Below are 20,087 nucleotides of genomic sequence, written 5' to 3'. Positions count from 1 at the left end.
TCTAGACAAGCATATGAGCTCTGTCTACGGAGTACATCCCCTATCTCCTCCAAATACCTATCCGGTTTAGAGGTACATCCCCTATCTTCCCCTAAACCGCGGAGTACATCCCCTATCTCCTCCTCTACACACAACATATATAAACACATTGGTTCTATATACAAACACACAATACATACAATTAATGTATTCAATTAACCGTCAAGTTCCATAACACATTCCATTGATTAGTTTCAGTTTGCCTAATCAACATACATTGTCTACAACAATCACGACTATCCTCCACCGATAGCCCAAAGCAGTTATTTCTAAAACAGAAAATAAATGCACAAATGGATATTCAATCAACATTTCATTTCCTCATTTCTCACCAATTAATTATCCCAATTAATTAAACAATGTAATTAGGCCATTTTCCATAATTACCATTTCAACCCTTAGGTCCCATTTTCATCAATGATTCAACAATCATTCTATTTTTCTATGCCAAACATGCATCTAGGTTTATTATGAATGAAACCCCAACTTTTGGATAATTGCACAAAAGCCCCAAACCTTTACGAGATTACCAAACCAAGCCCAACATCTCAAAATACCAAAATTTAAAGACAAAACCCATAGAGAGGAGTAGGATATCCCTACCTCAAATTCGGAGTCCCAAAGGAGAAGACGACAAAACCCAACGTGCTCCAAAACCCGAGATTTTCAGATTAAAAAGAAGTCCTCGACGATCAACAACCTTTTTGTAAAGGCCAAAGGTGAGTAAATCACTCCTACTAGATCAAAACCTAGAGAGAAGGTAGTATCTAGAGTGAGAGGCTCAACAATGGTGATTTTGGAAAAGTAAGAGAGAGAAGAGAAAGCAAAAAGTGATTTGAAAAGTCACAATTTCGGGACTTAAACCCAGTCTTCCGCTCGAGCGTAAAACACCCCGCTCGAGCGGCCACTCACAGACTTCCGCTCGAGCGGCCAACCTCCCGCTCGAGCGCAGAATGCACTCGCCCAGCACTTTTGCAGAACCAGGACTCCGCTCGAGCTCCCAACCCTACGCTCGAGCTCACAACACTGCACAACAAGATACTGGATGGACGTAATCTACGCTCGAGCGCCAACACCTCCGCTCGAGCGTACAGGCCAAAAATCTGGGCAACTAGTTTTGGTTTCTAAACTCAACCAACCTGTAACAAACCCGCTCAACACATCCCATAACTCAAAATACAAAGTAAGAAAGGATGTAAACAAGATAATGAACAACTACCAACATCCACGGACACATGTCCGGATCACTATACAACAAGGGTAAATCCGGGATCGCTATAGTCACTATATATATATAATAACAAAATTGCTTCTTTATAGTTGAAAGATCAAAGAATCAGTATCCGAACAAAACATATGTTAAGATCAAAGAATAACTACACACGAATTGTATTATATTATATTCACAATCCACAATATGACACTAGTACTAAACCATGGTAGCACAAAATGACCTACAAAAGGGACATCGACTAGTCTTTGGCAACCACTTAAACAAGCAATCTCTGTGAAACATATGCAAGTAAGACGTTATCGCAACCATCATTCCTGCACATATCTCCCCCAAACAAATCGAACAATCATCAACTGGTTCTTCATCATTGTCTCCATCAAACTCCTTCACTCTCATCGTAGCCTCAATCTCGTGAAGCCCTTGACACTCATGGCACGACATTGGTTTCTCCAGGTCGGACAATAACCCACCACAAATCTCTTCAACTTCTTCGACAGACAATTTGCTGCACTTTAGACCCTTGGATTTATCATCATCAGCATCATCATCTATAACTTTTGGCTTCTTGCGCCATGAAAAGGGTGATGGCGCAACCCTCTTTGCGTATACCTCACAGTTATCGAAATATAAACATCTACCACTATGACGATTGTGGGATTTTGATAGAGTGTTTCTGTGATACCCCTGTTCAGTAATACGTTAATTGGTCCTTACTACGAATGTGATTATGCATTTTGATATGATTTTGTGTGCCATCATGTGAAAATATGTGGTTTTGAAGTTCTGTCTGTTCACCGTAGGAATATCTGTTTGAATAATCTGCTTTGGAAATTAAATTGGAGGCCTTATCGGCCACAGAACCCGAAATCGATTACGCCATTGTAATTAGCGTAATTTTTAGAGCCTACGGTGAAATTTAATTGAAAATTGATTCGGGTCAGATTAAATTGATTTATTTAATGGCATTGTGCTCAAACTGTTTAATATCTTTTTTTAATTTCGGCTAGTGGGGTTTGTTGTATTTGAGCACTACATTTCGCATTCTCTCCTATGACCTCATTTTGGCTGATCAAACCTTGAGAAAGGGAGAGAGAGCTGGCTGTTAGAGAGAGGGAGGAGAGAATTGTGCATTTGTGGTTCAAGACTTGGACCTTTTGGAGATTAAGCTCAAGTATTGCTAAATTGGGAAGATTAAAGCTCCTTGGTAAGTGATTCATGCATTTATAGTCATCATCTTGTGAATTCAAGTTTAATAGATGGTCAAGAGCATGAATTAGTTTGAAAGTAATGGAATTGAGTTGTATATGTTGGATTTCAAGTTAATTGAAGCATGCATATAAAGAATTGCTATAGATTTCCATGTTTGAGCTTGATTGTGTAATCTATGTAGAAGTTTGAATGAAATCCATGTGCATGACCATTTCTTCACCAAATAAGTTGTGAATAATGTGTATTTCTTACATGCAAGAGTAGATCATGAAAGGGTGAGCTTTGCATGCTTGAATGAGATGTATTGGTGATGAGTTTGATGGGAGATTGGGGCATGCATGTGAATTAATTGTGAATTGAGCTCCATTGGGTTGAGATCTGGGGTTTACATCATATTAGTATGCTTATATTTGAGAATTGGGCCATAACATGCATGATTTGTTGGTTGAACATCGAATTAGAGCTCAAGATCTCAATCTGGAAAACCCAGATTTTTGATGTCCGCTCGAGTGGGTAAAGTGTCGCTTGAGCGGGAAAATCATGCTCCCAACACTTTTTGCAGACATGGTGCCCGCTCGAGCGGGGAAGTTGACGCTCGGGCGAGGAGCTATGTAGACAGGCCATCCGCTCGAGCGGCAGAGTTCACGCTCAAGCGTGATTTTGATGTAACCAGTATTTTTGCAGGCCTTAAGGGTCCGCTTGAGTGGGGAAGTCCACGCTCGAGCTGGGACCTTATTTTCTGAAATTCTGAAATTTGCATTCTGTGTTCTGTTTTCCGTTCTCTTTCACTTGTAAGCACTCTTAGGCATGCATTGAGCATTGTAAATGAGTTAACGAGATAAGATAAAGCCTAAAGAGGAATATGTGAATTAAAGAACAGATTGAACTGTTAGTGACCCTTTTGTGTTCATTAAATGTGTAGGGTCAAGCTCTAGGGCAAATCCACAAGCCAATCACTGTGAGTAATATCGATATTTGAAAGCTTAGCAATGTCCAACTGTTTATTCCCTTATAAGCTTTATGAGTTGCTAATTGGGATTGTGGACAATAGTCTGACATGAACGAATGAATGGACCAAAGGTCATTTTGATAGAAATAAATGGACCTAAGGTCGTTTTGACATGAATGAGTGGGCCGAAGACCGTTTTGATGTAAACAAATGGGCCGAAGGCCGTTTTGACACGAATGTATGGGCCGAAGGCCGTTTTGGCGTAAACAAATGGGCTGAAGGCTGTTTTGACGCGAATGTATGGGCCGAAGGCCGTTTTGACGTAAACGAATGGACCGAAGGTCGTTTTGACAGAAATGGATGGACCGAAGGTCATTTGATAGAAATGAGCGGACCGAAGGTCGTTTTGACATATATGAATGGACCTAAGGTCATTTTGACATGAATGAGTGGGCCGAAGGCCGTTTTGACACGAATGTATGGGCCGAAGGCCGTTTTGACGTAAACGAATGGGTCAAAGGCCATTTTGATAGAAATGAATGGGCTGAAGGCCGTTTTGACATAAATGAATGGGCCGAAGGCCGTTTTGACATGAATGGAAATCTGAATGGGCCAAAGGCCAGAATGTTTGGAACTACAGTCACTTGATTTGAATTTCGTATAGTTATATATATCTGTTAAATAGAAATACGAATTGGGCCCAAGGCCGTTTGGAACATGTTGTTCTACATTGTTATGTAACTTCTGTATTTGATTTGATATTATTCACTGGGCTTTCGCTCACGCTCATTCATGTGTTTGTAGGTGAGCCAAGAGAAGTCCAGACCCAGCCTCAGTGAAGTTTGTATGGAACAACTAAGGTTTTGAGAGAGTCAGCCCTTGTGTCTCACGCACGAGACCCGTCTTCGCCCTTTTGTTATGTATTTACATTTTGTCAGGTTGGCGAAGTTTTGAATACGTCTGTTTATGGTTTTCATGGGTTGACTTAGTTTGGATGATCCTGTCTGTATAGAATCTTATGTCATTGCACTTTCTGTTGTGAGTTATTAACATATGTACGTATGGAATGTTATGGTGTGCATATAAGCACGGCTCTATGGACAAAGTTTTAAATTGCTTCCGTTTGGCCCCTCTTACTCTGATGAGTTTCGTCTTATTTGTTTTGAGGCCGTAGGTAATCTCGTTATTACTGGTCGGTTATAGCCTTAACCCATATGGACGGGTTCGGGTCGTGACAGTTTCGATATCGAACTTGAAACAACTTAGCAGATATGCAGATATGTCTTTTCTCAGATTTATAGCTGTGTTTTTGGAATGGAATTGTTTGTCTTCAATGACTTGAGAAACCAAATATTGTGTGGAGTCTAGGGTTGATAATGCTTCTAGTTCAAACAAAGATGCTGAGTAGATCTTTCTAACACCGCCATGTTCGATCCGAGTTGCTTTCTTGGATGCGTTGTTGATGCAAAACATGAACAACCCTTGTGATTCTTCTATGTTGTGAAGCTTTTGGTTCCACTTGAAGACATGAACATTGAGGTCTTTCACTTCTTCATTATGACTCACCATCTCTTTCTTCTCTCTCTTCTCTCTCTCTCAACATAGAGTTCTTGCGGCAATAGAGGAATGGGCAGGTAGGATTTGTAAAACTAGTATACAAATTTGAGATGAGATGGGAGTTTTTTCCCGTGTAATATACTTGTTAAGCAAGAAAGGAAAAGTACTTTCTTTCTTTCTAGGAAAATGCATTTTTGGTAAGTTACAATTGCGTTAGGATTTGAGATAGATAAGGTATCTATTAGTTCTAATTTTGTTTTTAGTGAATTTTTAATAGTTTAAGCAAATTTTTTACTTTTTAATACACTTAATATAAATAAAATTAAAAAATATAATATTTGGGAAATTTTTTTAAATAATTCACTAAATACAAAAAATATAAAAAAATATAAAACTTCAGTACATTTTCATATTCTTGTATATTTATTATTTTTTAAAAATAATTTTTTACTTTTTCGGTACATCTAAGTGCATCTAAAAAATTTAAAATATTTTTAAAAAATTCACTAAAAACAAAAAAATATATAAAAAAAAATAAAAAACTCAATTTTTTTAAAAATTGAATTTAGAAACTTAAAACCAACTAGAGTGAATACATTTTTATTTTTATTTTTATAACACTTCATTTTATAAAAAATGTATAACTGTTTTAAGTTTGGTTAACATATAGGGATGGCTCAACCTTTCTAGGGTTTAAGACAAAATTTTAAAGTGAGGTTTTTTTTATAATTAAATATTAATTATAATTTTTTTAATATTTTATTTACAAGCAAGATTTTTATTTTTATTTATTTATTTTTTTTTGTGATTCAAAACTACTATCAATTTTTTTAAGATAAATTACACTTATCTCCCCCGAAGTTTAGTATAATTGTAGAAATCTCCTTTATAATTTTAATAACATTGACCTCTCTCTCTCTCTCTCTCTCTCTCTCTCTCTCTCTCTCTCTCTCTCTCTCTCTCTCTCTCTCTCTCTCTCTCTCTCTCTCTCTCTCTCTCTCTCTCTCTCTCTTTTCATTGTTAACATGTTTGTTGATTTCAAGTAATAAAGCCAAAAATGTCAAGATTGTTCTGTAGTTGTCTACTCAAATAGTACATTTCACTTATCCCTTGAGATTTTGCATAAAAATTAATGAAAATCAATGTATATTTTAGTAATGTTGAACGAAATTCTAAAATTTCATATAATATTAAAAAAAATTCTAAAATTTTAATATATTATTAAAATATTCAATAGAAGAAAACTTAATTTAGGAATACATAATATCTCTAAATTTAAATCACACATAAGATTGTAAACAAAAAATTATAAAAAATATGATCATTATAACATTATTAATAATCTCTTTTTTCAATTAGCACTAATCTCTATACAACTAATCATAGAACACAAAATGTTTGATAAAATTTTGTAATAATGTTTGGATGAGTATATTATCTTATTATATTTTGTTTATTATGTGAAGGCATTATTGTATTGGTATACTCCAAGCTCCTCTTTATTGATGTTCTGTATCCTTTTTGCATACTTTCATCAATAAAGATTTTCTTTGCCGATCAAAAAAAAATTATTGTATTAGTATAAACACTACAGGAAAATGAGGATTTAACGGCGTTTAATTAAGCGTCACTTTTTTTTTTATAATTAACGGCATTTTTTAAACGTCGCCTTTGTTGTTAGGCAAAACGGTACCGTTTTAAAAATAGAAGACGTTTAAAAAATGCCTCCAAACCCTGTCTCTCTTTACACACTCTTCCCTGTCTCTCTTCACACCCTCTTCTATCTCTCTAAACTTTTATTTTGAAAACCCTATTTTGAGCACTGCCGTCTCCTTCTCACTCACTCAAATCTCTCACTCACTCCTTGCTCTCTCTCTCTCTCTCTCTCTCACAAATATCTCTCTATTCTTCAGTTTAGTTTAGTGATTCTTCTTCTTCAGTTCTGGTGATTCATCTCGGGATTGCGATTTCGAAGTTCAATTTTGAGCATAGATCCGAGATTCATCTCCGTGGATTTGGAACTCTTCGTTTTCTTCAATCAGAGGTTAGTTGCTCTCTCTTTCTCTCACTCAAATCTCTCTCGATTCTTCTTCAGTTCAGTGATTCTTCTTCGATTCTTCTTCCATTGATGAATAACTTTTGTTATGGTGAAGGAAAACATGTAGGTGAAACATTAATTTATTGGTTCAAACATTAAAATATGCCCAATCTGGTCCTCCTCCTCCTCCTCCTCGTCGAGTTCAAACGAACGACCTCCTAAAAAGAGGATCCTTCGGCAACGTCCATTTTCCGCTGAGAACTTCATTCGATGGTACGCACTCTCTTTCCTAAATCTCGGAGCATATTTTACAGCATCACCATTTTCAGTTGCTACCTAAGAGAGAACGGGTTTTCAAAGTCATAAAATTTATTTTTCTCTTCAAGGCCAATTAATGCTCAAGAAGATGTTTAAGAGAAATAAAATGCACAAATTATAGTAATGATGCCTGGAATGTACTCCAATTTTAATACCTTTGTTGTGGTAATTTTTGAATATATATGAAATCTCATTGTTTTAGTTGTAGAATTGATTTACTATTGAAAAACTGATCCACTAACAGGATGGGCATTAGTTGTGATCTGAGTTCTTATGATTTATTGTGTGTATTCTGTTGAAATTCCACTTATTGATAGTTAGTTACTTCTTGTTGCAGATTAAACTCTTCACAGATTCAGAAACTTTTCGGTTAATGGGTAAGGTTAAACTGCTTATTGCTTGAGTACAATATGCTACTATTTATATGACAGATAAATGTTATTCTTTACTGGAATACACTGAGAAGCTTATTTCGTTGGCTTATGTTGGCAAATTTTCTAGGTAAAGAACATGCACTTGTCGTATCGAATCACAAAAGTGACATTGATTGGCTTGTTGGATGGCTTTTGGCTCAGGTGCTTGCCTGACATGCAGTTTTCTTTTATGCATGTGCATTCACAAGCACAGACATGTATATGAATGCTTGTCTAACATGCAGTTTTCTTTTATACATGTGCATTCACAAGCACAGACATGCATATGCACATTAGTTATGTTGGTAGACATATAGAGGCATACTCATGTTTGCAGATTAAACATATTTCTTTCGGCAAATGATAGTTTAAAATTTGCTATATTGTCTTATTTGTAGGTTTGTGATGCTCGCTTTCAAGGGGCCTTAATTGATCTCATTCAAATCTTGTGGGATTGAATCTACAGTAAGGTCTTCAGCAGTTACAGGATTTTCCTCTGCCGTTTTGGTTGGCACCTTTTGTAGAAGGAACTAGCTTTACACAGGCAAAGCTTGAAGCAGCTCAGGAGTATGCAGCTCTAGTAGGGTTGCTTGTTCCTAGAAATGTTTTGATTCCTCGTACCAAGGTAATACTTTCATTTCACCTCTTTATAAAGTAGAAGGCTGCATTTTCCCCTGATGTAATTTCCTGGTTTCTCTTTGAATCCATTTTCTTCTGGCTAGTTTGTGAACAACTTCCTTCCCACTAAGTGTCTAAAATTTCTTCTGTAAATATCCACATGCGTACCTGTTGATTGTGTGCAAAATTGTGCACTTTTGATTTTGGTTTGTGGCTAAATTTGGAGGCTTAAACCTTCTGAGCAAAGGGTTTTCCTATGTTATGGTTGGATTTCCATTTGTAGTACATAAAATATTGGAAGTAAATTTTCAATAAAATTAAATTATAAAATGTATACTCAAGATGAGGCTATTATAAACTTTCCTTAGTTTTGATACTACATGTTCCAATGTCCATTTTTGTGTCTGATATTTTGCATGTTATTGGGTTTGACGTGAAGAACCTATTTATATGCTTTCAGGGTTTTGTTTCAGCAGTAAGTGAGATGTGTTCATTTGTTCCAGCCATTTATGAAGTGACTGTTTCTATTCCAAAAAGTTCACCTCCACCTACAATGCTTAGGCTCTTCAAGGGGAAGTCTTCTGTGGTAAGTATATGGTAGCAAGTTTTTAAAAGTGGCATTAAAAAAGTTTACACATGTGGTAGCACTTGAATTTGGTTTTGAAACTTGTCGGTTTGTGTTGGGGTTTCTAAGTTAATTTTGAAATTGTTTCATGATGCGGGGTAAAATTTTGAACTTTATCAAGATCATTCAACTCAATGCTTTTTTCAAACCTGAAAGTCCACTTCTTGATATGTATATGTAAGCAACCAAGAAAATTGAAAGGAACCATGTACAGGTGAACGGGTTATCCCCCTCTTCTGGCACTTTCCTATTTATTTCAACATATCAAATAAAATTAATATCAACATGTACACATTTCACTGAACATACTAATGGGTCTTTAATGCTCGATCAATTTTGACTGTGAAAAGTTGTATCATAGAAAGAAAGAGCTATATGTAGCCATCATCCCAAACATTGTGGGAATTCAATTTGAAGTAGTATCATATAATCCTGATCTTTCTTTTTTCCTATTTTTTGAAGTTTGAAAGACCATAGTGATAGTTGAATTTATGTGATTAGCAGCATAACTTTAGCATAATGGAATAAATCATTAGTTAAAGAATTTTGTCACGATATTAAGATGCTCGATTTATGTGTATAAATGTTAAGGATTCACTGTTGTACAGATGCATGTGCACCTCAAGCGGCATTTAATGAAGGATTTGCCTGAAACAGATGATGCTGTCGCCTAATGATGCAGAGATATGTTTGTGGCCAAGGTGCACACACTCTTCTTTATTATTAATTTGTTGAGTTTTTTTACTGGGTTTTTCAAGTTTATTTCCTCATAAAAATATCTTAAGCTAGAGGATATGTGGAAACACGCGCATGCACATATGTACGTATAATTGTGTATATGACTTCTGTAATAGCTTTACACTGATTTATGACATCTTTACGAGTAATTCGTCTGGTTGCATATGGTGTGAATTCTTGTAATTTCTTCACAATATGGTTTTGACTTTACCAGGATAAGTTATTAGACAAGCATATAGCTTACGACATTTTTAGTGAGCAAGAACAAGATATGGGTCGGCCCATAAAGTCTCTTGTGGTAATATATCTGTTCTATTTTTCTTTTTTGTTTGTAGAGAGAGAGAGAGAGAGAGAGAGAGAGAGAGAGAGGTTGCAAGTGTTGAACCAACAATAATTACCAATGTGTGAATAACAGGTCGTTATCTCTTGGGGATGTCTGCTCATTTTTGGGGCCGTAAAATTCTTCCAATGGACTTCACTTCTATCCACATGGAAGGGTATGACATTCTCGGCAATTGGGTTGGCCATTGTTACGGTCTTTATGCACATACTGATCCAATTCTCTCAGTCGGAGCACTCAACTCCTGCCACAGTCACTCCAGTGAAGCCGAAGAACGGAGGAGAGCCTTCAAGAACAAGACAAGATAAACACAAGTAGGCCTCACAGCTTGTTTTCCAGACATCACAATTGTCTGGTTCATCTATAGCATTACATGATAATAGTGTTTATCCTTTAAAAAACATGTAATTTTTTTTTTCTTTTCTCAAGTGGGGTGACATTGTGCTTAGTTTTTGTACCACCACATGGATTACTTTTGTATCATTCATTGATTGCCATTTCAGTTTAGGTTATATTTGTATACCTGAAATGTCTAGTAGTTTTCTTTCTTGTTCCTTCTCCCCTCTGTGGAGCGTATACATAATTTAATTACAAAATTGGATACAATTCTCTCACATGGCGTAGGACAATGCATTTAATGGGTCTCATCTCGTGTGAGGTCTAGTTCTGTGATCAGATTCAATGCACTTAGTAGTAAATCTTTTGGGCATTTTGGCCAATAGAAATTCTATGGTGACCAAAATTTATCATATGATGCATAATCATTATATTAATTTAGTAGGACTAGCTTTTTATTTATTTAAAATAGGACTAGATTTTTATTTGTTAATGTCTAACCGTTGTATTGATTTAATAGGACTTATTTTTTAACAAACGGGGTTAGTTTTTTTTGTTAGAATCTTTGTATCTCACTAAAAGGTCACAAGGAAATTAGTGATTTGAATATTTTCACATTTTCTCACACTTTGAGAGTTTTTTTTTTTTTGATATTAAGTGTTATGATTTGATTTTCATTATTATGATTATAATTGGATTTTATTGTATTATCAAATATATGAATAAAAGAAACAAAAAAAAAAGAAAGAATTTTTTTAGTTCAATAACAAAAATGTAGCACAAATTTTGTTTAAAAAAAATGGGCTATCACGGCGTTTCTAAAAACATCGCTAAATAGTTGGGAAAAAGAGATACGGCAGCGTTTTAAAAACGTCGCTAAATAGCATGGTGACGTCATGTTACAATTAGTAGAACTTTTAGCGGTGTTTCTTAGTAATATAGCGATGTTTCTAAAGCGCCATAGAGTTATAGCGACGGCCGCATCTTCGGCGTTTGGTATTAAACGTCACAAAAAGATTTGATGGCGTTTTTAGGACTTATAGCGGCGTTTTTTAAACGCATCTAAAATCCTGATTTCCAGCAATGAAATATAAGCAGCAAGATACATTATTAAAATAAACTCAGGTTTCAAGTTGTCATAAGGGGCGTCAAGAGAAACAACAAAGAGGGAATGGAAATTGGAGGACGGTGAGGCTGGATACCAGTGGTCAAGCAAAGAGCTAGACAAATGCGTTCTAACTCGCAGTTTGAAAATCAAAGAGCATCTTTGTTTCCATTATTTGTGGATAACTTGCCTGAATCTATGGTACCTAGAAAGCTCCATGATCTGTTCAACAAGTTTGGTGTGGCGAATGAGGTATTCATTCCACAAAAGAGGAGGAAAGTAACAAACACCATATTTGGGTTCATGCGCTATGATTGTTCTATTGCATCTGATATAGCTGAACAAAAGGCCAATGGTTTGTGGGTTGATGATAAATCTTTATCAGTCAAAGTTGTAGAATATGGAAAAGGAATAGAGGTTAGACAGAGGCAGAAACCACTACCACCAAGTCATTTTGAACCCATGAAGGCCAATGCTGTAGCACCAAAACAGATCTGGCATCAACGCACTGATGGTAGGTCATTTGCAGAGGTCACAAAGGGAGCTGACCCTAGATATCTACCTACGACAACTATCAAAGTAGATGAACTTAGAAATGGGTGGCTTTACGAAAGTATGATTATGAGACTCAAATCACATTACTCTGTTCAGCAGGTGAAAAATGAACTCATAAAAAAAGGGGGCGAAGAATGTTTTGGTTAGAGAGGGAGGTGGGTGAGATGCTATCATCTCATTCAGCTCCAAGGAAGAGATGTTGAGCAAAATGACTCTGTTTAAGTCCTGGTTCCATAATTGGTGTGAATATATCACAGAATGGAGATCAGGTATGTATCTTCAACAGGAGAGGTGTGTCTGGGTCAGTTGCTATGGGGTGCCTCTTAACCTGTGGAACTCAGATATCTTTCGCAAGCTAGGGAGACTTTGGGGAGAGTTGGTTCTCCTTAATGGCGATGTTAGTACCCCTAAATCCTTTCTGTCACGCCCTCAAAATTAAACCCATTATATATATATAATTGACATGCATTATTTAAAGAAAACAATTTATTAATTCATTCATCAGAGTATTACTAAACAAAAGCATTACATGTAACATCGAATAAAATGCCCTACAGGCTTACATCTTTCCAAGCCAACACTTGGATATAAAATAAGGGTTCTAACTCAATACAAGAAAAGCCCTAGGCTTGACTGTTTACATGTACTAATAAATAAAGACAATTAACTAAAGATAGTCTTCTTTAAAATCCAGATGCCAAACCCTCCCAAGCTAAGTCCTTGGAGGTAGCTTATCACCTGAACCTGAAAATGATGTTCCCATAAAGGGTGAGCCACAGCCCAGTAGAGATATACTAAACCAAATATAAGCATTGAATAAAGCAATAGCATTCAATAGATGGTTAACCAAGATGACCAATTACATCATTATACCGCTTCATGATATTAATGTCTAAGATACGTTCTACTATTCAACATTATCAATATGGCTCAGAACCTGGCCAAACTTACAACAGTGAACTATATATATCAAATTCACATTCTTCCAATATCAACAAACAAATGAGATTCAGGCTCAAATCAAAACACTTCATACTTCCAACTTGATACACATTTTAGTGCTGTATCAATAAAAACACTTCAATATAGATAAGCACACATAAAAGTGATGCTAATGGAGTCCATCCCCTATCTCCTCCCAAACAAAATCCGGTTTAGAGGTCCATCCCCTATCTTCCCCTAAACCGTGGAGTACATCCCCTATCTCCTCCCACACAAAACAATGTATGCAAATGCAATGCTCAATCAATACACATATTTTCTGTATCAATGCAATAGTCAAAATTAATGACTTAACCAATGTGATTAGTTTCAGTTATTCCTAATCCACATGCAATGTCTACAACAATCACAACTATCCTCCACCGATAGTCCAAAACAGTTATTTCTAGACTGGAAATAAATATACCAACAATTCAACAGGCGGGTGATTTATATTATTCAACTACACCATTTAATCAACAAATTTCCCAATTTCATGAATTTAACCAATTTCTCCAATTCCCTTTAATTAGTTATACAAATTAATTAATTAATACAACTAGGGTTTTCCCAAAATTTCCAAATATATTCCCAACATATCAAAATACCAAAACTTAGAACAAAACTTATATAATGGAGTAGGAAATCCCTACCTCGAAGAAAACAACCCAAATGGAGAAGACAGAGATGAATACCCAAATACCAATGTGCTCCAAATCGCCAAATGTTCAGATTAGAAAGAAGCCCAAGCCACCCTCTATCTTTCTTACAAAGAACTTAGGATGAATTCACACTAAAAGTAGATGAACACCTAGAGAGAAGATGAGTTTTGAGAGAGAGAAGTCGGACCTAGGGTTTGGATACTAAAAGAGGATGAAAAACTGATCAATTACCCGCTGCTGCTTCTTAAAACTGGAAAGGCTCGCTCGAGCGAAGACTTGGTCGCTCGAGCGACCAGACACAAGAAAAACTCGCTCGAGCAAAGAAAATCTCGCTCGAGCCAAGAATGCAATACTTCAGGTCTAAACTAGACGCAAACTCTCGCTCGAGCGACCAAACCCCGGCTCGAGCGAATAACCAAAAACAACATCTCGCTCGAGCGACCAACTCCTCGCTCGAGCGAAGAACCAAAATTCTGGACAGCAACACTTGGTTCCTAAACCCAACCAACCTGAAACAAACCTGCCCAACACATCCTATAACTCCAAATAAGAAAATAAGGGACAACAACAATTATACACTGGCGGAATCTACGGAACCTAAGTCCGGATACAATAATCAAATGGGAAAAGACCGGGGTCGTTATACTTTCGTTGTGGCCGGTTCAAGATAATTGCAAGTGTTATGGATCCAATCAATACAAGCCTAAATCTGGAGTGCAAAGGAAGAGCCTATCCAATTAGAGTCTTTAAGGAGCAGATTACAGAAGAGGTTAGCATCAGTTACAATGGATTGAACTCTAATGCCACAGACAAAGATGTTTGCTCCAACATCAATGGTGTACTCCCTCTTCCTGCAGAATCCAACTTGGTGCACGAAGATGTTGACAAGGTAGTTGATGTGGCATTAGCATCAAAGGTGGCTTTAGGGGATTTGGCACCCCAGATGAAGATCCGAGCTGAGTTGGCTGACGGGGGCAGTTTAAGCCATATATCATGTTATACTTATTTATTTTGATGATTTATTTAATTATGTTTTAATTTATTTGAAAGAGAAAAATAGAATCCAAAATTTATTTTGATGATTTATTTAATTATATTTTAATCCAAATTTATTTTGATGATTTATTTGAAAAAGAAAAATATAATCAAAATTTATTTTGTCCCATTATTTCTCACCTAAACCTTTATCCTAAATGTTGTTAGAATGTATTTAATATTTGATTAAATCAGGAGTTCAAACAGCTCAAAACAAAGGTTCAAACAGCCTAGCACAACAGCAGGCCAACATGTTTAAAAGGTTCAAGTGGAAGATATTCAAATTAGTAATGATGGAAGTACAATGACTATAAACGGCTATAAAGGTTCAAAAGGCCAAAAGGTTCAAAAGGTTCAAGTAGAAGATATTCAAATTTGTAATGATGGAGTGGAAGATATTTAAATTGGTAATGATGGAAGTACAATGGCTATAAACGGCTATAAATTCAAATGACTACAATGGCTATAAATTCAAATGAATACAACGGCTATAAACGGCTATAATTTTCATTATATATACCAAAGCCTCTAATGTAAACAAGTTACAAAAAACCTAAAAATATTCTTTGATCTATAATCACTCACATCTATTCTCAGAAATTATACACTGCCATATAACTTTAAGCCCATCTTTCCTGTGTGAGATTTACAGAAAAATCAAAACTTCATTTTATATATCTATCTTTGAGAGATATTTATTGTAAACTTTCTTTGAAAGAAAAAGTATCATTTCATCTTGTAAAAGTGTTGCAAACACTGTGTTCTTGAAATCTTGAGAGTGATTGTGAATCACCTAAGATTTGCAAGGGTTTGGGCTTGAGAAGTCTGTGTAAAATCCGTGGAGGATTGCTCCATTTGTAAAGTGGTTGCTAGCACCCCTGTGAAGCTAGAAGATAGTGGAAAATCTCAAGTGAAGCTTGAGGAGTGGACATAAACCGATTTGAAGCCGAACCACTATAAATTTGTTTGCCTCTCTCTCCCTTATCTCTTATTTTATTTTAAATTGCCATAGCTATATTTCACATTTTTACTATGCTAAAATCATTAACTGACATAGTTGTTAGAACACTTGTTTTAATTATTTTTATTTCATTAACTATATTTATCTATTGTGTTAGTCATAATTTTTATTAGAGTATTATTAATTTTTAATTGTAAAAACCTAGTTCACCCCCCTCTTAGGTTGTCTTTTGGGTAGCAATTGGTATCAAAGGTTAGACTCTTGCTTTAGATTTAACCATCTAAGAGTTTCGATCCATGACAACCTTAGCTGAAGGACAAGCCACAAATAGGCTACCATTATTTGACGGAAACAACTATAGTCATTAGAAAGATAAGATGACTCTATACCTACAAGCCATTGATTATGCTACGTGGATTATTGTCAATAAAGGTCCAAAAATTCCTACCAAATTAGTGGACAATATTAGTGTATCTAAAACTGAAGATGAATGTGGTGAGAGGGATCATAAATTATTGCAAGCCAATGCTAAAGCCAAACTCACCCTTATTTGTGGATTAGACTCTAAGGAGTATAATAGAATTTTAAGTTGTTATTCGGCAAAAGAAATTTGGGACAAACTTGAGGTAACGTATGAAGGTACAAACCAAGTGAAGGAATCTCGTATTGATATGCTTGTTCATAGTTATGAATCGTTTAAAATGAACTCTGATGAATCTATTTCAAGTATGTTTACTAGATTTACTGAAATTGTAAACTCTTTGAAATCTCTTGGCAAAACTTATACCAACAGTGAGTTAGTGAGAAAAATTCTTAGGTGTTTACCAAAGAATTGGAAAGCAAAGGTCATGGTCATTATAGAAGCCAAAAATCTCTCCACACTTGGATTTGATGAACTTATGGGTTCCCTTATGACTCATGAGATCATCATAAAAGGACATGAGGATGTTGAAAACAAAAAGAAAAGTGAAATTGCATTCAAAGCCTCATCAAATAAAGTAGCCAACTTATGTCTCATGGCTCTTGAAGATGAAGACTCTACTCAACATGAGGTAACTGCTCTTTATGAAGAACTTGAAAGTGCATTCCATGAACTATCAAATGAATTTAGACAAGTTTGTGCCAAAAATATTGTGTTGAAGAAATCTGTTGCATCTTTATCTATTAATGTAGAAGAATTAAAGAAAGAAAAAATTATTTTGAAAAATGATTTTGATACTATCTCTAATGAGAAAACTACTTTAAAAAACAATGTTGATGATTTAACAAAAACACTTGAAAATTTTGTAAAAGGTAAAGATAATCTCAACATGCTTCTTAGAAATCAAAGATGTATTTTTGATAAAGCGGGTATTGGATATGACCCTATTAAGAACACAAGAATCTCAAAACAATTTTTGAAAAGGCACCTCTCATGACACACCCTCATATTACTTGTCATTATTGTAGAAAGAAAGGCCATTATATATCTTATTGTCCATTCAAAAATAATATAAACATGGGAATTAAAAAGATTTGGATTGCTAAGGGATCTAACAAAACTAACCAAGAAGGACCAAAGAAATTATGGGTACCAAAAACCAACATTTGATTGTCATCTTATAGGTTTGCTTTAAGTCCAAAGCTAAAGAAGGGAAGTGGTACCTTGATAGTGGGTGTTCCAGACACATGACCGGAGATAAATCCTTCTTTACTAAACTATCATCGAAAGATAGAGGATTTGTTACTTTTGGAGACAACAAGAAAGGAAAAATCATCGGTATTGGTAGCATCGGTATTTCTCCTAACCTTTCTATTGAAAATGTTTTACTTGTTGATGGACTTAAGCATAATCTACTTAGTATTAGTCAATTATGTGATAAAGGTAATCGAGTTATTTTTGATAAATCACATTGCACAATTGAAAGCACAAATGATCATAAAGCTTTATTCATTGGTAATTGCCATGATAATGTTTATGTTTTTCATCTTAATGATCTCTATGTTAGTGATGTTAAATGTTTATATGTTAATAATGAAAATAGTTGATTATGGCATAGAAGATTTGATCATGCTCATATGGATTTAATTGCTAAACTTTTAAGAAAGGATTTGGTCATTGGACTTCCAAAAATTAAATTTGAAAAAGATCATCTTTGTAGTGCTTGTCAACAAGGAAAACAAACTAAAACATCATTTAAATCAAAATCTCATATTTCCACAACTAGACCTTTACAACTATTACATATGAATTTATTTGGTCCCTTAAGGGCAACTAGTCTACGTGGTAAACGTTATTGTCTTATTATTGTTGATGATTATTCAAGATTTACATGGGTTATGTTTTTAGCACACAAAGATGAAACATTTTCTTCTTTCACGAAACTCTGTCGTAGAATTCAAAATGAAAAAGACTTTCTTATTTCTAATATTCGAACCGACCATGGTAGAGAACTTGAAAATGAGAAATTTGAATTATTTTGTGATGAGCATGGTATTGGATATAATTTTTCAGCACCTAGAACTCCTCAACACAATGGTGTAGTAGAAAGGAAGAATAGAACTTTAGAAGAGATGAGTAGAACAATGCTCTGTGAAAATAATCTTCCTAAATATTTTTGGGCTGAAGCTGTTCACACTGCATGCTATATTTTAAATCGTGCATTAATTAGACCTATTCTAAAAAAGACTCCTTATGAACTTTGGCATGATAGAAAGCCCAACATTAGTCACTTGCATGTTTTTGGTTGTAAATGTTTTGTGCATAATAATGGTAAGGATAACTTAGATAAATTTGATTCAAAATCTAATGAAGCAATTTTTCTTGGCTATTCCTTAACTAGCAAAGCTTATCGTGTTTTTAATAAAAGAACTCTTGTTGTGGAAGAATCTATACATGTGACATTTGATGAAACTAATATCTCTGCTCAAAAGCAAATTGTTAGTGATAATATAGATTTGAAACCAAATGAGGAAGTTTCAAGTATCTACAAAGAAGAGAACCAACCATGTAAGTTGAATAAGGAGATTGAACAACCTATTCTCCCACCTCAAGAAGAAGGAGGAAACAATGATGATATGCCAAGAGAATGGAAGTTTATTCATAATCACTTTAAGGATTTAATCCTAGGTGACCCTACAAAAGGTATTGAAACTCGCTCTTCACTTAGAAACATTTGTAGTAACTTAGCTTTTCTCTCAGAGATTGAGCCTAAAAACTTTCAAGAAGCCGAGTTCGATGAACATTGGATGATAGCTATGCATGAAGATCTTAACCAATTTAAGAGAAACAAAGTGTGGGAACTTGTGCCAAAACCTAAAGATCATACCATTATCGGTACCAAATGGATCTTTCGAAACAAGCTTGATGAATCTGGCACAATTATAAGAAACAAGGCTAGACTTGTTGCACAAGGATACAATCAAGAAGAAGGTATTGATTTTGATGAAACCTTTGCTCCGATTGTTAGATTAGAAGCCATTTGCTTGTTACTTGCATTTGCATGTTTTAGAGATTTCAAACTTTATCAAATGGATGTAAAAAGTGCCTTTTTTAATGGTTTTATAAATGAGGAAGTTTATATTAAACAACCCCCAGGTTTTGAAGATCATGCTTGTCCAAATCATGTTTTTAAACTATCAAAAGCTTTATACGGTTTGAAACAAGCATCTCGTGCATGGTATGAACGATTAAGTAAATTATTGATTGAAAATAATTTTTCTGGAGGAATGATTGACACAACACTTTTTGTTAAAACTAAAAATGATGATTTACTTATTGTGCAAAATATATGTGGATGACATTATATTTGGTCCTACTAATGAAACCTTGTGTAAAGAATTTGCTAAGTGTATGCAAGGTGAGTTTGAGATGAACATGATAGGGGAGTTAAATTATTTCCTTGGGCTTCAAATCAAACAACGGCCCTGTTTGGTAGAGCTGTGGGAAAGTGATTATAACTTATAGTCTAACAGTTTATAGCTTATAGCTGTGAACATAAGCTGATTTTTGACTTATGAATTAAGATTTTCCTCCCCCACTCAAAGAATAAGTCGATTTTTGACTTACAAAAAGTTATAAGCTATATTGTTAAGCTGAACCAAACACATCAAAATAGATTAAATTAAGCTAAAAACTGAAATAAGCCCTGCCAAACAGGGCCAATGTAAGGAAGGAATTTTTATCAACCAAGCTAAGTACACAAAAGAACTACTCAAAAAGTTTGGTATGTATGACTCAAAAATAGCTGGAACACCTATGAGCACATCCATTAAGCTAGACAAGGATGAAAAAAGTAAGTCCATTGATCAAACAAAATATCGAGGTATGGTCGGCTCACTTCTTTATTTAACTGCAAGTAGACCCGATATTATGTTTAGTGTTTGTATGTGTGC

General features: G+C 35.1%; 1 pseudogene; it reads left to right on the top strand.

Annotated features, from left to right (window-relative positions):
• The first annotated feature begins 2,560 nt into the window (after nucleotides 1-2,560).
• On the top strand, nucleotides 2,561-10,396 carry LOC114293623 (1-acyl-sn-glycerol-3-phosphate acyltransferase 2-like; annotated as a pseudogene).
• Nucleotides 10,397-20,087: the final 9,691 nt, after the last annotated feature.

The sequence above is a fragment of the Camellia sinensis genome, chromosome 4, assembly GCF_055761805.1.
Source record: "Camellia sinensis isolate YWXY chromosome 4, ASM5576180v1, whole genome shotgun sequence".
In the NCBI taxonomy this organism is placed as follows: Eukaryota; Viridiplantae; Streptophyta; class Magnoliopsida; order Ericales; family Theaceae; genus Camellia; species Camellia sinensis.
Note: the sequence above shows the minus strand (reverse complement) of the source record. Positions and strands in the feature narration are given on the sequence as shown.